The sequence below is a fragment of the Nipponia nippon genome, unplaced genomic scaffold (assembly GCF_047370975.1).
Source record: "Nipponia nippon isolate SJK-2023a ecotype South Korea unplaced genomic scaffold, ASM4737097v1 scaffold_10, whole genome shotgun sequence".
In the NCBI taxonomy this organism is placed as follows: Eukaryota; Metazoa; Chordata; class Aves; order Pelecaniformes; family Threskiornithidae; genus Nipponia; species Nipponia nippon.
The window spans coordinates 13,199,083-13,221,064 of NW_028262291.1; the positions used below are offsets into that span (position 1 = coordinate 13,199,083).

General features: G+C 41.4%; 1 protein-coding gene across 7 annotated transcripts in view; it reads left to right on the plus strand.

The window, feature by feature from the left end:
- Nucleotides 1-21,982, plus strand: part of DENND2B (DENN domain containing 2B) — a 184,190-nt gene that overhangs the window by 45,389 nt on the left and 116,819 nt on the right. The window contains exon 1 of one of the 7 annotated variants that reach the window (XM_087745573.1): nucleotides 7,285-7,334. The exons of the other annotated variants lie outside the window; for them this stretch is intronic. The gene's annotated coding sequence lies outside the window, so the exon portion shown is untranslated. Of the gene's footprint in view, nucleotides 1-7,284; nucleotides 7,335-21,982 lie in introns of those variants that run through there. 7 annotated transcript variants of the gene reach the window in all.

A 21,982-nucleotide genomic window follows, 5' to 3' on the forward strand; every position in this document is an offset into this window, starting at 1 on the left:
CAAAGGATACAAGCCATCAAATTATCCCATGCTCCTGGTCCAGCTCAGCCTATTGGTTTATGACCAGAACATCCCTCCCCTCTTTAAAGCGTGCTTGAAAGTTAAAAGGCATCACTAAGCGTTTACCACACTATGGACATACTGAGGACAGTTGGACAATTTTGATGGTACAAAACCTGCTCCCTGCAATGCTATTTCATGCCTCCTTGGTAGAGAGCAAAAAGCAGTTTGAGAGCTACAGCAGCATGGAAACATTTGCAGCTGCACAATTCGCATTCCCATGTTTCAGTCTCTCACAGGCCCATGCAGACCTTCTATTATTAGTTTTAAAAGGAGAATAGCTGACAGCTGATTAATTTGAACAGCGTATTCCAGAGAGAGCTGTTTTATGACCAAGTTGTTAAGAGTGGCAAGCCAAGAAAGCATTGACTAAAGTTAAAGAAAAATCTCTGATGTAGAGCACAATTCTGTTTATCCAGAAGATTTGTAGGGGACAAAACCATCTTCATACCACTCTGCTGTCAACATGTTCAAACCCGTGCTGGGGGAGGCAAGAAGCTGAACAGCTCAGCCTGTTGTGTTCATCCCCTAGCAGTTCCTGGGAGAGCTCCCTGGGGGTTTACTGGCACGTTGTCGCAGGGAAGGGGACATATCGCAACTCAGTCTTCAGAAACTTGCCTAAAAAAATAATTTCAAGTGACTCATTCTGGTGTTGGCTTTTGGAGAAGAGTCAAGTTGGTTTCAGAGGGAAGAGTGAAAAAAACCTGCTTTTGGGCAGTGGATATGCTTTGTGTAATCAGCTGATGCTCTGGGTTAGAGCTGCTCTGCTGTGCATCAGACCGGGTTTCACCATTGCACTGACCCCATTACACTCATGCTTGGGGCAGCAGATTGGCTTTTGGGAATGTATGAAGACCTAAGGGCAAACCTCGGTTTTTCAGTGCTCTTTTATTAGCAGCAGCACATGACAGTAGGTTGTAAGTCGGGTGGTATCGCCCTGGGACATGCACAGGCAGCTGTCTGGCCACCCCTTTTATCTCCTGTGGAAAGCACTGCCCTCGTGTGCCACCTGTAAGTAAGACCTTGCTCCCGGCCCAGGCAGCTACACAAGCTGGTTGTACAGGGGACCCCATCAGCAGCTTATAATCTCTTCTGCACCAGGCTCAGTGGGTAGTGTAATATACTGTCAAATTGGGCATTTGCATTAAGATCTGCTTTCCTCTCCTATGAAGACATTATCCAGTTTTCTGCTGAGACACATCAAGAGCTAAGGTCCCTGCTGCGTTTTATTTACTATTGGCTGACATGCATGGACAGTAGAAAACAAATGTAAACATGACTCGGTGCTTTGTACTACAATGGCACAGAATGCTTCCTGGGGATTTATGACTGTCTGGAAGAACAGGAGGTCCAAGGGGCAGCCCGAGGTCGTCAGCTGCAGCACCTTGTCAGCACATCCTGGTGCAGTTCCTGTGCCTGTGGCGTTGATGGCTCTGATAATGTGGGTGTACCTACCCATTCTAAAAGTATGGCCCGATCCTCAGGTAGAGGAAGATGAAGCCAGTGGACTTATGCTGAAGGTTCCTCTAATTTTTTCTGGAAAATCTATGCAGTTCATGTTCTGGACATGGCAGACTGATTGCAAAGTGGCCATTTATCCAGAGATGGCGGGTGTCGGTCAATGGCTGCTCCGGCCAGGCTGTGTGATGTCCTGAAATCCTGAACAAATGGCCACATTCCTCTTTCTCCACCTGAATAAAATTCCCATGTGGAAAAACAGGCTTTGTTAGTTGAAGCTCTCTTGTGCATCAGACTCTTGCTGAGTTGTATCAGGTGTGTAATGTCATTTCTGGCGGTTGTGCTGCTGGTGCAATGTATGATCTTGTCCACAGTAGCAGAGCACATGAGCTTACTGTCTTCTGAGATCTGGCATCATATGTTCCCCTCCAGGACACAGTGACAGGACAGACTCCAAAGTGAACCACCACTGTTTCTGAGAAGGATTAGTTCTTGCTGCCTGTATTGGTGCCAAATGATACGCTGGCTTATGGGAAGTATTAAAATGTTTACTGTTAAAAAATGACTTGTCATGAGAAAAGGAGAAATTTGTTGCTTGCAGTGAGGGAACAGTCAGCTACTCCTGAATCTGGGTAGAAAAGGGAGATGCTAGGAATAGGTTGGAGGAAGAGTGACGAAAAGAGCCAGCTGGTTATCTGTGAAAGAGGAAAGAGAACTTCATTAAAAGGTAATTGTTCTTCTGGATGAGTGGTTGGCTTCCTGCAAGGTGGGCAGAAGAGAAGCAAAGTCAAAACCCAGACTTCTGGCACAGCATAACACTTAGCATTTCAACATTTGCTTATAATCTGATTTAAAAGCAAACCAACCAGCCCATCATTGCAGACTGGGAATCCTGTAAAATATTTTTTTCAGTAACATGGACATATGGTGTTCCCAAAACAAAACAGTCCAGGACCCTTGCGGTGGTGAGGTGATGTTTAGAACCTCCTAGGCGGTTTCACTGCTGCCCACTACTGAACAGGAGCAACAAATCTGTCGGCTTGGACAGATTGCCCTTGTGACAGTGGCTCATTAACGGTTGTCACATCAGTTATGTTTCCATGACAGCCTCAGGTCTGACAAATGGGACAAAGCTGTATTTTATCAGCAAATCCCCCAACAAATCCCCTGCTGGCCCTAGTCAGGAAAGCATATGGCTAAGAAGAGAAAATTATTCTTCCTGCTCTTTGTTACTGACCGATTCTGCTCTTTGTATGTGAACCAGCCATCTAGGCCTAGTTGCATTCCTCTGTAATTTGCAGTACGTCCTGTATGGGGCTGAGCCAGTGATGAATTAATACCCTTTTCCAGTTGTTAAGAAGTTTTATTCATAGTTTCAGTGACCAAGGAAACTCTCAAGGTCAGATTGAAGTTTTGGGGAATGGAGCAGAAGCACCGGTGTTCTGGCTATTACAGGGCAGGCTTGGGGAACCTTGAATCAAACTGGCTTTTTTGCAGAAGGGTTATGGTGATTCAGATGGATATGTTGGCCAGGGTTGAACCTGTGGGGTAAGCAATCAGACTTGTTCTGTTGCAGTTATTTAAAAAAAAAAAAAAAAGCAGGAGCATTTTATTTATATTCAACTAATATCTCCCTTTGAAATTCTTTATTGAACACTACAAGATGAAGCAATCTGCAACTGTTTGTTATCTGTAGGTTATCTAGTAATATGTTGTATGCCAAATGACACTCATACATAAAATGAGGAAAAAAAGGATAAAATTATAGACATGCAGAGATCTCTTTCCATCATGAATGTATCAATCTTGAAATCTAGCAAGATCTGTAATGTATTTGCCCCTCTTATGCAGGGATGATGATAGAAGGGAAATACTAGTTGAATAAATTAGATAATATGTCATAAATAAGAAAATGAGGAGGGCTCTAGAGCTTTGTGAAGTATAACATGATTGCCCTTTCCTGAATAGAATCAGATCTGCTTACAAGCATTCGGTCCATCTCTGCAGGGAATTGCAAACAGGATGCAGCTTTGCTAATATTGGCAGGTAATGGAGTTTTTTTAACTGAAGTGTTAGACCCCAGGGCTCTGTATCAGAAGGTCATGAGGTTGAATCCCGGTGCTGCACACCGCTCTTGTGCAGTTCAGCTGATAGCTCGCTGTGTGCGCATATAATGTGTGTATGAATTACTGCTCACCTCAGCTATCTGTTTTAGCAGGCTCCAAGTAGTAAAACTCTCACCAGAACATTTTATCTCCAAACCAGGTAGAAGCTTTTGTTTGGGAGATCCTAACTTTGCCCAAGAGAGGTTTCCAAGAGAGTAAAGGCAAACCTGCTTAGTTCAAGACTATGTTCTGGGACTGACCGTCTCATTTGACTGCAGCTAGCCTGTGCACAGGCAGTATTGAGTAACTCCCTGGCTTGAGATTTCCAGTGTTTCCTATAGATATTTCCTATCTCCTCTGAGATGGGAAATGGTGATGCTTCACCTGCTCACTAGCGCACTGTTGTTTATAGTGCCGCAGTTGTGTCATTCCAGGCTCTAAGGTAATGACTTTGAAGCTCACATAAGTGAATATATTTATTTTATAACAATGACTAATAAATCTTATTTATGCAGTTACAGCTATAGATTAAGTCAATGCTTTTTCAAGTGTTGTTGGAAATTCTAGACAAAGCTGCCACGTGAAACATGTGAATCCTATTTTATAGCTCGTGTCTGCTCGGTGCGGAGGGGGAAGCTGAATAAAAAGAAATCAGGATATACCTCAGAAAGACAAAGTTTGTTCTGTACTAATGGCAAATGTCTGCTCTCCTGATCTCCACAGGAGCAATGGCAGAGAGAGGGAACAGATCATCTTTATGACTCATCAAGCATAGTCAGTAGGAGAATGAAAGACAAGGGATGGAAATGTGTTTGTTCTCAAAGAATGTCATGTACCTCATCATAGCTGGGTGTTTTGTGAGGGAATACCTTTTGTTTTGAATTTTTAAGCAAAAGCAAATCTCTACTTTGAGAAAGAGGGAAAAGACTTACTAAGAAGGGGAAGGCGATGCTTAATGAATGAAGTATTTCTCTGCAAGTTTTGAGATTCTATTGTGTCTGTGGCATTGAAAGCAGAAGAGGCATCATTTGAGGATAGCCTATCAAAAGGAGTTGACAATAATTTTGTACTGTGTGAACTTTGCGGGTAGCCTGACTGACATCAACATGACTGTTTCCAGAACAGTTATCTTTTGGTTAAAGGGAAGGGAGAATGAGCCAATGCATATCCATTTGCTCATTACTTTCTCCCAATCCCATCACGAATCTGTGGCTAAAAATGCAGTTCTTACAAAATCTCTCCACCCTGTATTTCAATAGGAAGTTTGCCTCTCTGCTGTGTTTCTGTAGCCAGCACATTCCTGCAGGCAGTGCAGGCGGGGAAGTGCAAACCAGCTTCTTAGAACTGTGAAAAAGTGCTTTGTGTCTTAGCTATCTCTATCTTAGTTTGGAATTTTTATTCTGCCTTTAAAATCTTCCCCCCCAAAATGATTTGAAGCCCAAGCAGTATTTCTATATAAGTAGCTGAGTCATCTTCCTTGGAAATTGAGGGATCACTGTCGCCTGGAGTTATGGTCTTAATGACTAAGATGAACAGATAGTTAGGAATTTGTTGTAAATTTATATTATACCATTCATTATTGTTTCTTTTGAGTGTAGTCATAAAAAGAGAAAACAGCCGTCATTTTTCTGAGACAGGTTTTCTTTGTATTGATGTAGTAGCAGCCAAAACAAAAACAGTGGGACTCAAAAAGAATAAGATGGAGAATTAATATTCAGGCTGTTGTAGTGCTAGGTCTCTTAGTCCCTGTAGTAACATATTCTGCAGTAGCCAGAGAACAGCCTAAATGTGATGACCCAGTTTGGAGGCATCCATTCTTCAAATTCACAAATGCCCTCTAAAGACACACAGGATCAGTTTTCTGACATATTTGAGCACTTAATTGCACAGGGAAATTTTAAAATTGTAAGAAGCAGTTTGAAGTTCCATTGAAATAAAAAATAATTTGGTTTGTCAATGGATGTGGCAATTCCACTAAACAGTCAGATTAGTGCTTTTGGGGTCTGACGCCAATGTTCTCAAAAGCCCTGAGGTCCCACTGGCTTCATGAAATGTTGAAGTCCTGAGTGCTCTCAGAGCAGAACTCAAATCCTCTAAGCACCTTTGCACTGTGTTCCTGTGCACATACTCTGTGTTCCCCCGTGGGCTAAAATACTATATTTTCAAACTGTTTCTGAAGTCACTGGTCAAACAGAAATTGTATTTACTTTTTTCAGATAGAAAAGTTTATTTTCAGGTCAGCAAATACATAGCCATTTCACTAGGTGAGAAATGTAAGCAGTTTGCATTTTAGATGGAAAGAGAAATTGAAACCAAGTTGTACGTCTGAGCTGTGCAGAAGCTGGCTCAGCAAAGGCAAAGTGGATCCATTTGGGAGTCGTGGGGCTTTGAGCAGCATTCCTTCACAGCTGTGAAACTGAAGAGCAGTGACAAGAAAACAATAAGAGATGAAAAAAAAAAAGTGAAGAAAGCAAAAAGGTAAGGGGGGAGCATCTGCACCATACAAATTAAGAGGGATGTTCAGTAGAATGACAATTGAGAGAGATTTTCTCTTTCCCTATCATCAAAACCTTCCAATTAATACACTTTTTGAATCAGTTTGTGTTTTTACAGTTAAATTTTAATTTTCTTCTACTTAAACAAAGCTAGGTGGATCACATAGGCTTGGGGAAGAGTGGCTGGAAGACTGCCTGGCAGAAAAGGACCTGGGGGTGTTGGTTGACAGCTGGCTCTATATGAGCTGGCAGTGTGCCCAGGTGGCCAAGAAGGCCAGTAGCATCCTGGCTTGTATCAGAACTAATGTGGCCAGCAGGACTAGGGAAGTGATTGTCCCCCTGTACTACTCGGCACTGATGAGGCTGCACCTTGAATGCTGTGTTCAGTTTTGGGCCCCTCACTACAAGAAGGACATTGAGGGGCTGGAGCGTGTCGAAAGAAGGGCAACAAAGCTGGTGAAGGGTCTAGAGCACAAGTCATACAAGGAGCAGCTGAGGGAGCTGGGGTTGTTTAGCCTGGAGAAAAGGAGGCTGAGGGGAGACCTTATTGCTCTCTACAACTACCTGAAAGGAGGTTGTGGTGAGGTGAGGGTCGGTCTCTTTTCCCAAGTAACAAGCGATAGGATGAGAGGAGGTGGCCTCAAGTTGCACCAGGGGAGGTTTAGATTGGATATTAGAAAATATTTATTCACCAAAAGGGTTGTCAGGCATTGGAACAGGCTGCCCAAGGAAGTGGATGAGTCCCCATCCCTGGAGGTATTTAAAAGCTGTGTAGATGTGGCACTTAGCATGGACTTGGCAGTGCTAGGTTAACGGTTGGACCTGGTGATATTAAGGGTATTTTCCAACCTAAATGATTCTATGATTCTCTATATTTGCAGTTTCATATCTGAGACTATATTAATAATCCTAGATATTTAGGTAAAAGTAAATGTGATAAATACCTTTGTGAGGGAGTTAACTTACTCCTAGATTAGATCTGTGATGTACGCAAAGCAGCAGATCAGGTCTCAGAAAACTGTGTCTGAGTAGGTGACTATACAGATTTTTCTTCTTCCTTTCTCCCTAGGTAAAAAGGAGTATATCCAAAGGGGTTGTGCAGGATATTGTATTCAGTTCTCCTCTCAATCTGAAAGCTGTTAATGGGTGGGAAAGAAATCGTCTGCACTTGCAAATGTGGGAAAGATGTGAGGACAAATGCCCTGAAGGGTAAGAGGTATGTAAAGCTGTGAAGAAATAAGGAAAGGAAAGGCTTTAAAAATAATTGAATAATTAGATCTCATTCAAGTGGTGATTCACAGAACTTGGTCGTGGCTGTCTTTGGACAGGAACTTTGGAAGAAGCAGTAGCCAAGAAGTGAATGAAATTGCACCATGGTTCTTTTGGCGTATTGCCTTCCAAAATAGGTGGTGAAGCTTCTTCTGATGGAGCTATAGCTGCTGGGCTAAAAATATTTCTTACCTTAGTCACAAACAAAGCCACTCAAAGCTGAGTTTAAAAGAAGATATTCTACAGCAACTGTAGTCAAAGCAGGGTTCATTCTAAGTTGTCATCCATCCTGTAAAACAATTGCCTAGTGTCAGTCAAAGAGAGTTTGAAGACTTGAAGGGATCTAGACTGATTCGCTGTACATGTTATTAGGTGACCAAGTAGATAAAATGTAAGAATGCTATGCAAAGGAGACGTGGTGGTGGTTTTACACTCGGCAAAACACATGCTTTTAACTTATCAAATGGAAAGCTTTTTATTGGCCTGTGAAAGTTTGGTTAATAGTTAACAAATTAATAAATTTTACTGTAGAAGAATTCTGTACCTGGTGGCTGTCATAATTTCCTTTGGCTCCATTTAAAGGTTTATGTTAACTTAAGTCTAGTTTCTACTTCTCTGGATACTGTGGAAATCTGATTTGTGGTGTGGTATGAGTATATTCTGATCAAAGTAGAGATTTCTAGTGCAATAAACTTCATAAGAAAAATGAATATTTAGAAATGACATGTTAAATCACAGATTGGACTGCTGGATTTCGTCCTTGGGCTGAAGGAGTATGTTACAAATTTGAAAGGGTTTGTGCCTTCCCTTCCCCCCCCCCCCCCCCCCTTTCCCCCCTCCAAAGGTGGAAATTGTGCTAGGCCAGGAGTTGATGGAGAGTTTGTTGTAGTTATTTAAATGGCTTTTAGTTTGTGGTATCCTGGCATCAGATGTTTCTCTCATCTTGCTGTATGCAGAGAACTATTGATGAAAATTTAGTCAGCTCTGTTGCAGTTTGTGGTCTGGTCTTTTTACCAGTGAAATATTTTAAGACACTGTGGAAAACTGGAGACAAATGCTGCAAAAAGCAGTGAGCCCATAGATTGAAATTGATCATACTGACCAGTGTTATTGGATCCCAATTTCCCTTTAATTTGAACATCAGAGGATAGTGACTCCCTAAAGAGCTTAGGGATGCTCCTAAGATGGCTCTGAAAATTTAATTGGTGTAAATAACCCTGTACCTTTTGTGGCACATCTCAACTGCAGAATATGCAATGAATGGGAAGCACTGGTTATTTATTTTGGGGTTTGAAGTTGTCGGGGAGCATTACCATGATATTACACAGGAGTAATACAGCTAGCCTGATGTATAGACAATCTAGTGGTGAGTTAGAGGCAGAGCTTAACTAAGTACATTTGAGATCCCACTTACGTTGTTACTAATGAAAGGACCTTTCTGATGCCTTTCCAGCTTAAACAGTTGGAGCTGTGTGTATGCAGTAGGTTTTCTTTTCTCGTAGTCATGTGGCACATAACTGGACTTGCTTCTTTGTGTCTCTGGGCAGTTGGATTCTGCTGCATTTTCCCTTTATGGATGATCCTGGTTGAGAAGTCTGCTAATCTCTATTGGACTTGACAGGGAAAAATATTAGGGATATGGTTTTGAAACTGAGAAGTGCAGCACTATAATAAATTGTGGCTCTCTGGTTGAACATGAGGATAAAATTCATTCCAGACTCTGTGTTCGAATGGAACAGTTTATGAATGGAAGCACAGCCCCTGGATTGTATTTCAGCATTAGTCTCTGGTTTGGAATTGTGCTATTTCCAACATAGACACAGATACGTATTTTATAAGCTTTCATTCTTCCACTGATCAGATTGTTCAAATATAAAATCTCTTGCACTGGAGACGGCTGTGGAGTATATGCCATAGGAAAAACATTTTATTTTTGAAAAGAAACAGGTTAGTAACTGTTGTCTGCAGTTTACATATTGAAAATAGCCTTGTATTTGGCTGAAGGAGAACTGGCTAATGCTCAGAGGCATTACAATTGTATTTCTGCTTTGCCTCCATTTCTCACTATCCATGTCTTGTTTTATGGTCATCACCTGTGCATCAGCTCTGTCACCTGTCAGATGGGGATAAGTCTGCTAGATGGCATCACAACCATGTACGTTGCTTACTATCATCTGATACAATCCGTTGTTTAGATGAAAGCACCTAGCTGTAGTAAATGTGAATTAGTATTGGTTACATTCAGATGGACAAGCTGGAAGACAATGATATTGTAGTTGTCAAAGAAACAAACAAATTAAAAGAAAACATGCTTAAGCAGCATGTATTAAGAGTCTTGGACTGAAGTCTATAAACTTTCTAGCCCCTGCTGCAGAGAAACAGCAGCTGAGAAATAGATGCTTAAAGATGAAGAAGGAGCCAAAACCTCCTGTCAGTTAACATACTGTGGTTTCACCCACTGCTTAAAACTGTTTAGTTTTAAACCTCTCAGATGGATTATGTTATAATGTTGACAGAAACAAAAATGAGATGCAAAAAGAAAAGAAAAGCTTAGGCAAAAAGTTTGAGGTGTGATTTTACATCTGTTAATTGGAAACTTAAATTTTTTTATTTATTCTTTCTCACTGTGATATTTAAAGATGCTGAGCTCCTGTAACTTTGGCTGAGAAAAGGTAAATTCTATTTTAAGGCTATATTTATGTCTGTCTTCATTCTTGCTGGTTTTGTTAGGTCATAGTTTTAAAGCATAGAAATGTCAGATTTTTTTCTTCGCGGTAATAAAAAAAGTATTGTCTAAGTAACAATGTGTAGAGTTTGGAATAAAAGCTGAGACATGGGCAAGATTTTCAAAAGCAGCAGTTTGATTTGCACCTGAGAGAAGTGGAAGGATAGGGACAATACAAGCAGCTCATTTTGACCAGTTTGCTACCAGTGTCTTTATGCATATTGGGCAAGCAGAGGTAAATGACTGCTTGTATATTGGACTCTGTTGAAGTGTGCTGGCCTACTTCTGCAGAGAATTTCCTGTTTTCCTGTTGTTCTGAAAGAGGTGGTGGTGTCCATCCCAGCAGAAATCTAGGAGTGAAGTGTTTCATCCTGTCTCACCAACTGCATTCAATTTACCTATACTGAAATCAGCTGAGTTTAGTCTGCATTTAGTCCAGGCAGCTGGAAACAGAAATTGCCTCTTTGATTTTCAGTTAATACTAAACTTATAAGCACAGATTATGATATTGTTGAGCAAGATTCTTCAGAAAATGCCAATTAATTGCGGTCCATGCATCATCTTTGTAGCAAAATAGGAGAAAAATACTGCTAGTATTACAGGGCCCACATGTTTATTGATGTCTAGGAATTTCTTCATCACTTAACTAACATGAGAGAGTTTTGATTTTACTTTGGTTTTACTAATTAATAAGGAGATGTAGGAGCTTTGGTCAAATAGAACGCTCAATAGAACATCTTAAAACATCAATTACTCTTACTTTTAAAACAAAAGGGAAGAATTAAACATGGCTCTGTAACAAGGTTTCTTATTTCAAGGAGCAAATTGTGATAGAGCGTAGCAACTAGTTAGTAGTATGATCTGGGCTGAATTGGACAGGTACCTAAATATGAAGTAGGCCTGAAATTTCCTGAAGTTAGGGACTCTAGAGCCACCAGGAATCAGAAGGGAGTCCCAGGTAATAGCCACAAAGAAGAAACGGGAAAAGTCTACAACAAAAGGAGAGAAAAACTCACAGGGAATTAAAGGTGTATTTTTGAGGTCAAGAAGCATAAATACAAAGTGAGGACTGCCAGAGGAGAAGTTGGATTAGACACTGCTAAGGTTATTAAACCAAAACAAAGTAGTTTTCCCCCAAAAATTTATGAAATCAGAAGTAGGAAAGAGGCATGGGATAGGTCGGATAGTTAACATGAGGAGAATGGGTTAGTGACTAGTGATTGTACAGGATACACAGAAACTAAACTATGCCGTGCCTCCATTCCCAAGGGAGTGAAAGGGGGTGATGAATAATGTCAGCCTGATGGATAAGGTTGACCATGGAAACAAAGAAGAAATATTAGAATAAAAGGCATGTGGAAACAGCTGGTCCAGCAACAAACCTTTAAGGGCAGGACATCTACCATATGCTTTCAAATTGCAAATATAGTATCTGTGTTGCAGGAGAGGAGAAATGCGGGCCAGTGATCCTGATCATGATAAACCAAACTTGGAATGAAAGGGTATGTGGAGTCTTGGAGTTTAAAAGGTAGAGTGTGCTGACTAATCTGATAGCTCCCTCTGATAGCCCTATTCCAGAGGCAGGAAAGTGGCAGATTTGTTCTCTTTGAGCTTCTGCTTGATAGCAGAACCACAGTGGAAACTACTAAGCGAGAGAAATTTGGAATCAGTAAAGCAACTGGGAAGTGACTTGATAAGGATGAAAAGATAAGGCTAGTGTTGAGAGAGCAATATCATGTTGTAGGGATGTTATTAATGAACTGCCACATGAGCATCTTGAGACTGGTTTTGTCCATTATCTCCATTAAAACATTTATTAAAAGGAATATGCTAGTTAAATTTGCTCCTCCTCCACAGCTGAGTTGGTGATTTTTCAGACTGAAGTAACTGAAATGGCATGGCAGTGCCATCACCTGAAGATGAGGACAAGAACCTGGGTGTGCTGATTAGTGACAAAATGCAGCAAAAATGGCAAACCTGATCTAATGTGCATATTTTTGGTGGAGAGGCACAGAGGAGGCTGCCACTGGCATGCTGTGGGTGATTCTGGTCATCCACGTTCAAACAGGTCATCTTTAACCTGGAGCAAGCACAGAGAATAGCTGTCAGGATACTCAACATCACGGAGGACCAAAAAATGAACAGAGGAGTGGAGCTTTGCCAAAACAAAGCAAAATGAAGGCTGGGAGGATCTTTGGTATCTGTTTATGAATGAACTGAGGAAAAGAAGAGGGACAAGAATCAGCAGACAAGCAAATGGCAATTTAGACTGAAAACAATGTTGTTGCAAGAACTAGGAACTATCTGAAGTGGCAGACGGAGCTAGGATTGCTGCACTGGCAGATCTTTTGGATTCCTTACTTTCTTTGTAGAAGGGTTAGTTACACCTTTCCCTTTCAACTGATGATTATGATTTTAAATCTCATTTGTTTCCTGCTTTAGTTCAGGTTCCCTTAATACCCTTCACTAGTAAGGAGGTGTGGAGGCAGCAAAGCGGAAAAGGGTGTTGCAAGTTTTTTATTGAAGCTTTGAAAATTGTTACACAGTTGAGATAAATTATGAGAACCAACATGCTTGTGAATTGTTCTCAAGAATGTTCTTTTAAAACAGCGGTTAGGAATCTGGGTCAAATCCATTCGTTAAGTGGTGTTTTAAAATTCTTCTATTGCCAAAGCATTAGTTTAAATAGTTATTTGTCCATATACTTCTATTTTTGGTTTCTTAATGGAAGTGCTAATGTGGATCTCTTTTTATGTTTTTCTGTCCATAAACCATAACTTGACTATTTTCCAAACAAAATTTTTCATCATAGAGTAGCTTCTTCTGAAACTAATTCTTAAGGGTCTGTTCACTGTCTGAGAAAGGAGATGTGGGGGTGTTTTTGTTTTTTATAGTGCCCGAAGAGAACTTTAGTTTTCACACCCCCAACCCTAACAAACCCCAGACCCCATGTTTTGCCCACGTTCTAAGAGATTACTGGGGACTTTGGTGAGAACAACAGTAAGAAGCAACTGAGACCAAGTTTGTTGATTAACTTTCAAAGAGATCTGTACAGAAAGTAGGAGCTTGTTTTAGATTCAGTCAGTGTAAAATTGTTTCTGTCACGTCCTTTGGACTATAAACCTGATGAACTGCCTATCTGTCTGTCTGCTGCACCCATACAAAGCAGGCATGTTGATGTTTCTACAGCCATACCTATTTCATTCATAACGTATGCTTAGGAAGACCCTACTTCACCTCCCCTGACTCCTCACGTCTATGCAGAACCTTTCATCTCCCCACAGCCCTGAATAAGGGCATATAATAAAATACCACTTGTTGGCTAAGACAAAGACTCAAATCACTTGGCCAGTCCGAACAGGGCCTTTGGATCCCTTTGTTCAAAGTCAACATTTCTTTTCCCCTCCCCAGTTCCTGTCATTGTTTTTTTTAGCTTGTAGAACTCACTGGTGCTATTTAAAGTAAGCCTCAGAAATAAGATTCAGACTAAAATACAGTGGCCCTTGGCCTTAAGTCCAGGTGCTTGCATTCCCTTTGATGCCTAGTGGAAGCTATAGGGGCCCTTAATCATTCAGGCAAAACTCTGTTGATTTCAGGACTAAAAGTACTTCAGGATACAACCTGTTGGCACGAACAGTATATTTTGTGAGAATGTTACTGTCAAATAGACAGGTGTTGAAACAGTGCACCTTTCCTACTTGCAACCTACTATTGTTCACAGAAAAATGAATAGGAATGCTGCTTTCAATTGCAAGCGTACCAAACAAGCAGATTAAAATGCTTGATTTTTGAATAAGCTGATTTCACTGAGCTTTTGGGCTGACGGCTTTATCAGTAGGGACAATTCTCTAGATCAAAAAGCAAGTAGTTCCCGACTCTCTGGGCATGATGTTTTTCTACAATCCTGGCCATGTCCTTTCCCCATCTTCATGTCTGTGTAGTGACTGATTTCTGAAACATGAACCTGTAATCTTAAACTCAGTAACTGATTAAGAAGCAAAGTGCCCTCTGTACAGCCCATTTATAGACAAGAGTATTTCTAGTTTAGTTTCTGTTTTTCCTTAGATGGCTGAGTTTCCAGGTGACTGGACAAGTCAGGCAGTAGTAATAACAGAAGATGGAGGTTTTGCAGTATGTAGTGCTAGATAAAATAAAATAACAATCAAAAGTTGATGAACTTCTTGGGTTTATGTGAAACAAGTAAAGTTTTTGACTAAATTAGAACTGAGTAAACACTTTTTACGTTGGTTTACCCTTGATCTTACCACGGAATTTTTCAGATATTACTGTGTTAAATCTTCTGTATGATCCATTGAGATCAAAGCAATCTTGTTGTCTAACAGCACAATGAATAATGGGGCTCGGTTGTAACAGAGTAGCTATGAAAGAAAAGATTTAGCTGGCAAATAGCTTTTATTTTTTCCACAAGAAAAAGAAAAGTTTTTATTGAAATAGATGTGCTTGTCCTTGGCATAGGGTAAAGTACCTTGTTGACAGTGTTTTGAAAGATTTCTGTAATACATTTAAAGAGGCTACTAAGGTGTTTCCTCGTGTGGAATTTTGGCTCCGTGTTTTCTGTCTGTTTTCATTGAGCATTCACTTGTGGAGTTACTCTGAAAAGATGCTGTATTGAATGACATACTCCTGAAGTCTCCCTCTTGTTTCTTGTAAGAAGTGTGATTCCTTCTTGATGTCTGAAAGCCTCATTCTGCGAGGCAGAAGTGAAAAATATCTTTTGAAAAATGTGAAGCTAAGCAAATGCTCCCTTGAAGATGCCTATGCAGGTATGCCCTAGGCTGACTGCCTAGCTTAATGCTTTTACATTGAATGAATTCCCTGCTTAAAGCAGGTAATGCCTAGTTTGTATCAGCTGTGTTAAGGGTGATTCACCTTTTCAAAAGCACCTAAATGATTCACACAGTTGCATGCTATTGACTTTCAATGATACTTTGACTTCTGAGTACAAAACCCATTGCTGGGTGTGGGAACAAGACTTCTGTTAAGCGTTTCTGAGAATTGTATGAAGGTAGTGTTTGGTACTTGCCTGGAGCAGTGGTGTCTGATGGAAGTCTGTTTTCTTTCAGCAGAAGAACAGATGTTATGAACAAAATCAAATGAGCGGGGAGGAGATAAAAGCAGGAGCTGTGAGAGGTTGGAACAAGTAGAAGCCTGGCTCTGCTTCACCTGTAGGCAGATACATGCCCATATGCGTTCCCTTGATGCCGAGCTGCTGTACTTACCTCTGGGATGTTCAGTTGCCCATGCTGTAGCTCCTCCGTGGAAGGCTCATTTGGTGCTTTGTAAAACTGCTTTTGAATAGTCTTATGTGCACCCCAGCATGTTAAAGACTTCCGAGTAGTGTGTTTCCTTTTGGGGAACATCGCTATGTTGGCACAGATATACTATACCTCTCACATAGCACTGAAAATGAATGCTCATTCTAGCACTTGTATAGTGCTGTTAAGTACACAAAATGCAGAAGAAACTACTCTCTCTTCCCTAAAAATTATGTGTAGGGAAAGGATGGACTGATTAATCTCAGCACAGTAAAACAGAAAATGCTGGATACATCATTGTGCATTAAATCTTCTTTAGTTACAGATTTGTGTTGTACTGTCATGTCAGAGTGTAGCCATAGTTAGGATCTGAAAGAATTCGCTGTCAACAGTCTGTTCAGTTTCAGCTATGTTATTCATAAGATTAATTCCTCCCTCCAGCTGTTCCCACAAATTGAAAGACTTTATTTCAGTTTGTAAATGCTATTTCCCCATTGTTCATGCCCACAGCTATTTTCCATGCCCAAATATCCATCCCCCAAGAAAAGAAATCCCAACCCTATAAAAGAAGGGAGTGGAGTGATCCTTTGAGGAGAAAGTCCAAAATGGCACAGTATTGGAGTTGCCATCTGCAAAGCTTCAACAGCTGGTATTTCTCTGTTGTGTATCTGTGGCTGGGTGGGGATATTGGGCACAGAGCAGAATATGAGTGGGGTGTGGTTGCATTACCAAAGGGTTCTCATTTTTTGTGTTGTGGCTCCAGTTTTCTCATTAAAACTGGAAGGGCCAAACCTTGCTTCTGTGAGAACTGAGTGGAACAGTTGCTTGACATTTTGGTGGTACAGCTACATTATGAGGAGAATTTGTCACTCACAGAAACTCCAACTGTATTGTCTTTTTAATAGGAAGACTGGTCAAATGGTTAAGAAAATACAGATGTCTGAAACAGCAGAGATAATACCTTGAAACCGTGCCATGAAATTAAGGTGCAGTTTGAAAAAAAGCCCTCAAACCATCTTCATATGTATATTTTCTTTAGAGCCCCACCTGCAGTATAGCTGCGGTGAAGATTCAGCTAAATTGAATTTCGGTTTTTCACACCCTTAGACTTCCTAGGATCAGAAAAAGGATCCTTAGCATGACTCTTGCATCTAAAACATAGGATAAAGAAAACCCCTTGTCTATGGATGTCCCACTGTGCATTCTTCCTTCAGGTTAAACAGGAAAAGGTTTGTCTGGTGAAAATGAGGTAGGTGTTCAGATTGTCACAGATATTAGGCACACACCAGAAAAGAGATAGTTACTTCATCAGGAAACTGCAGGAATTTGTGCTCTGTAGGAACCTCTGAATCCTGGTGCACTTATAACGCCTATAAATTTCAAGGCAAATTATAAACTAAAATACCCCATCTCCAAATCATCAGATGAGTAGGTAGTCACAAAAGATATTCGAAGAGTATTCATGATCTCATAAATCATTAGCTTTTGGAGTAACAAAGGCATTTATTTTATTCTAGCAGGATGAAATCTGCTATTAGTCAGCTTTTGCCCGCTGTGTGCTAGGCACAGGTACGATTCTATCTGCCTCTGTAATACAGATCACTGTCCCAGCATCATAAAAAGTTTCACAGGTATTTACCTACCTTTTGGAGGACGAGGATTGAGTTTTGAATGAACTGTGGCCAAGTTTGTGGTATCAACTGGAATCCGTGTGGAATTTGGTAATGCAGACTTCATGCCAGACAAAACTGATTCATTTCTGTCTTGAACGTTTAGATCTATTTGTTAATCAAACCCAGGAAAAAATATATTCACATGAAGTTGAACCTGAAGAGTTTTTGCGTAATAGATTTTATAAGCCTCACAGGCCTTATTTGTTTCATGATGACGGAATTTTTAGTAGGAAACAATAATTTATACTGTGTGTGTATACTTTAGCTAGTTTACTTGCTGGAAGACAAGTTTTGTGAAGTTTATTAACAAATTGTGTGTGAAGTATTGTGCATATATAACTGTGCATAACTGCACAAACCTATGTATCTAACAATTTGTCTATTTGTAGATGCACGTTTTCAATTCTCTGCTTACTGGTATTGGAAAGATCAGTGTGCATACAACTGAACTGAAGGAGGAACAGTGAAGGAGTAGGAGACAGGAGGGAAGTGTGGGATACGATTTCATTTCTGATATCATCCTCTATGAACACTAGTAAAGAAGCATCTGAAACTAGAGTTTAGCTGACAACTGCATAAGCATAAAATCTATGAAAGCAGAGTAGAATTCAGGTTTGCCCTTCCGCTAAGTGAACTATATGTTATGATTGATCATAACAATCTGTTTTGACATTTTTATTTGTTGATGTACAACACAGACATTTTGTTTGTGTTGGGAGTAGACAGGTGTAATTCTGAAGGTCAAGTTGATGCAGAGTTACTTTTCTATGGTAATCACACTTTAAAAGAGATGATAAAAATATTCTTGTATAGGGAGCAGATCCAAACTAGACCTCTGCTGCATTCAGCTTAAATCCATAAGAAAGAAGAAAAGGAAGATGAATGCCAGCTTTGTTGCCAGGGTGTACAACACTACCATTTGAAAGTTTGCTCAAATATGGACTCCCATGAGATGGGGAAAGTTTGAGTCAAACTTTGCTGTAGGCTCATTCAGTTTTGGAGTGAGAGAACACATGTGTTCAGATAATAGTTTTTACACCCTGGCCTTGTCTTGAAGAAGGTATTTCCATATGGGTGCTATACTGAATTTGCCCTGCTGCGTGTGGAATGCTCTCCGCTTGGCGAGAGGCCAAAACATTCATTGCAAGGGAGAAGGGGCTGAAATTGTATCTGATCTGAGTGTTAATCTATGTCCCTCAGGCTTATCCTGTGGCTATTTCTGTGTTGCAAAGGCAATGCTGGATATGCCTTTTCAATGAGATCATTGCAAAATCAAATAGCTATTAAATTATATTTTACTCACACTTTTGAATTGAGTTAAAGTAGGAACACCAGTGTTAAAACTTTGGGTAGAAATGCTGGTGCCGGAGTGACACTCCAAATGCCGTCTGGATAAAATTAATCATTTCACACAGATATTTCAAGTTCATGTTACATGTTTTAATATTGTTAAACATAAGCGATAGCATATTATGGCACTGCAGCCAATCTGAAAACAAGAAAGAGAACCCTATTCCTGAACGCACTGGCTACTCGTTCTTCCTGGACACATCCAGCTGAATGGAAGGGAGTGGGATCACACTTTCTTCTTGACGTGTTTTTGAGGCTGCATACTCTCATGCCCTCCGTGGCAGTACAGCTGTTAAGACGTGCAATGCAAGCAGAGGAGCAGGATTTGGGAGGTCTGTATCACCCATGCAAGATGCAGAGTGGGAGCAGTCTGGACGAGGCTGTGTGATGGGGTCTCAGTTGCAGGGCTCAGGGGCGGGGTGCTCGTCTGATTGCTGCTGTGGGTCTTGGTCCTCTCCAACGAGAGGATGAAACGGTTAAGTCTGTAATGCGGCTCTGCATCAGGTTTACTCCTGCTCTGCAGACTGTGAAGAAAGATTGTTCCCTTAGCAGAACTCACCAGTACAGTGGGTCTATTCAAACCTGCATCTGGGAAGATAGTTAGTGCCTTCATTTATGAAATTCCTATCATAGAAGTGTAAGTTCTTTGGAATAGCGGCTGGTCTCTTGAGAGGTCTCTAACATGTCATGTACACAGCAGCATGTAAATCACTTTCATGAAAGAGGAGAAGCTCTTTCAAATCATCAAATACCACCTCACAGCCTGGAAAGGTTTAAAAGATATTTGATATCATTCATGGTTTGTTTGTGGGTTTGTTTTTGTTTTGCCTCTGTCTAAAACCCCCTCGCTCCCTTCTACCACTCTGAATGCAGCATACATGGGAACAGAGCTAGCATGTCTGTGGCCGCTGCCCAGCTTCCTTGCTCTGCTGGGAATGGCTGTTGCTCCAGGAAGGCTCAACAGAAACCCTCTGTTGGCAGGAGCCACAGTCCACAGCGGTTAGGTGGCTGCAATCAGCTCGGGTGGGTGGGTGTTTCGCTGCCTCCTACTACAAGGAATGTTAAAACAGGTTTAAGTGTTTCCAGTTGTTTCACTGTCTAGTGGTTGGAGGTCTGATGAAAGGAGATTTATAACACTTATGCTTGTGGTAGCTTGTCGAAACTTTCCTTTCATGCAGATGACAAAGGTCAATGCTGTGGGAGCTGAACTCTTTTCTTGAGAAAAGTGCCTCTTCTTCTGATGGCTGCGCACACCTGTGACTGAATGATAGCTGGGAAGATGCTCTCTACAAATTCACAAGCCAGCTTGTAGTAGTAAGAGAAGAAACCTTGTTTGCATGGTAGTTATAAAGGCAGTGGATATAACTAAGGACCATGGTACCATTTCCTTTGCAATAGATTTAGTTCTTCATTTTAGCTTATAAAAATATTCCTTCTAGGAAGAAACAGCTCCTTCTCTATTGGATCTTATTGGTGTTTTTTACATTTGTGAAGGGCAACTCTTGAAATTCCTTATGTTTCTTCTAATGGCTTTTCAGTGTTGATTCACACTTTCCTTTTTTGTTTTAGTGTGGAAGAGTGAAATTCCAGCAAGACTGACTTAGTGAAAACTGAATTAGTGTTGATGGCTGGAGAGAAATGTAACTTGATATTCCGTCTCCAGCGCTTGAATCAGGAACTGAAATAATTGTTCTAAGACCCTGGTTGAGTTGCCAGAAAATGGAGCGGTGCTTCTGCCAGATAGTCACCGCAGAAGTGCCAGACATTCCTCCCCTCCTTGAGCTTTCGAGTGTGTGTATTTGAGAAGGAAAATACACACAGGCAGCAGGGGACCAAAATGCTTTTCTCTCGGAGATGCTTGCTGAGTGTGCAGTGCTGCGCCGCGGGCAGTGCCTATAAGGATATCAGTGTGTGACGGCTGGCAAGGGGTATATGCACAGGACTCGAGCACAGGAGTTTTTTCCCTGATTTTCTCTGTTGAGCAGTGGCATTAGTCACTCTGTCACAGGGCTTGACAGAGGATATGAGGTAAAGCCACCAGAAACAGGACTGAAGGGCACATCACACAGCAAGAGGAGCTAGTTCAGTCCCTGAAGAAGTTGTGGCTCACTGGAAGAGATGATGTTGTCTGCCAGCTACCAAGCCCAGCTGCACTGGTTAATGATTCGTGCTTTTAATTGAAACCATTGTGCACTACTATAGCCCTGCCTTGTGGGAGCTGCTGGTGCAATAAATCTTGATTTTTTCCATATTAGAAAGCTGTGTTCTTTGGGGATTTTAAAAAGTCTTGGGCTTTTTTGCTCCCCCTCCGTTGCTATAGCTACTATAATTTTTGTTAACAAAGGCCATAAGAAGTAGTTTGCTTTGCTTAGTTTATGTTATTGTGATTCTGGTATAGCTGCCAATATTCTCTCTGTCCTTTCTCCTCTCCCCTCTTCCCCCCGTCCCCCGCCCCTCAAGTCAATTCTCTAAAGAACCTGCAGGAGTCTGGGAACTGCTAGTCTCCTGCAGTCACTACAGGACTGTATGTGCGTGGGGGATGAGGCTTCTACTCGCAAATTAGGGACTCAAAAACTTGAGTTTGGATTTGAGTTTGGGCTTGTATATTGAATGAGCAGCTACACAGATTTTGGGACACTTCCCATGCTCATGGAGTTGCACCTGCTTTGCAGGACAGCAGGAATTTCTTTCAGTGAAGTCTCACGTCAGGTTACCACAGTATCACAGATCCATTTTTCTTGAAGTATCTTTGGGAAAATTCAAAGTTTATTCCATGAGGAAAATTTTGGCCATGGAATGAAAACATCCCTGAGTGTGAGGGAAGACGGGCTGCTTTCTCCGAGGGATGCAGGGTGCCTTCCCAGCATGGAGAAGAAGGGGAGCGTAGTTGTCTTCCCTCCTGGTGTTTCTTATTGCTTTTTTTCCTTTTAAAAATCTTTTGACTTCCTTGTTTCTCACCTATGTTTTTTCTGACACAGTATGTTAGCTATCCTTCATCTCACCCTTGTTCTACTAGCCTTCAACTCTTCTGACATTTGTCTGGTCTTCACCCCTCCTCCCTTTTCTTCCTTAGTGTGTTTCCTCTGTTTCAGCAGCATGGCTAGGAAGAAGGTTGAGGTTCACTCATTTTGCTGGCACCACGCTTCTCTGCTGTGTTTCCTTTCTGTCTGTTCAGTCTTCTGAGGTGGGAGAAGAAGCTTAGGCAGGCAGGGCATGGACCGCACCCTCTCAGCCAGCCTGCTCACACCCCGCTGTGGTTTATCGTCCTGGGAGCACCGGGGGCTTGGTTTTATTTGTCTTGGCTTAGAATGTGTAGAGTTTGAAGGAGAGGGAGGCAGTAGCCAAGAGGTTCATAAACATGAAGGGAATCTGAATCAGAAAACCACTGTGCCCAAAACAGGTGCTCATTGCCCCAAGAGATGCCAGTTTGCAGGAAGGCAGCCGCTGCAGACAGGAGAGGGCGGTTTCGGTGACCAAAGAAGCTGGTGAGGAATGGCTTGTCTCTGTTACTGATGTGTTTACCATTGGTGATAGCCGCATGTCTGGGCCTCACCATGTTTCTGGAGAACTT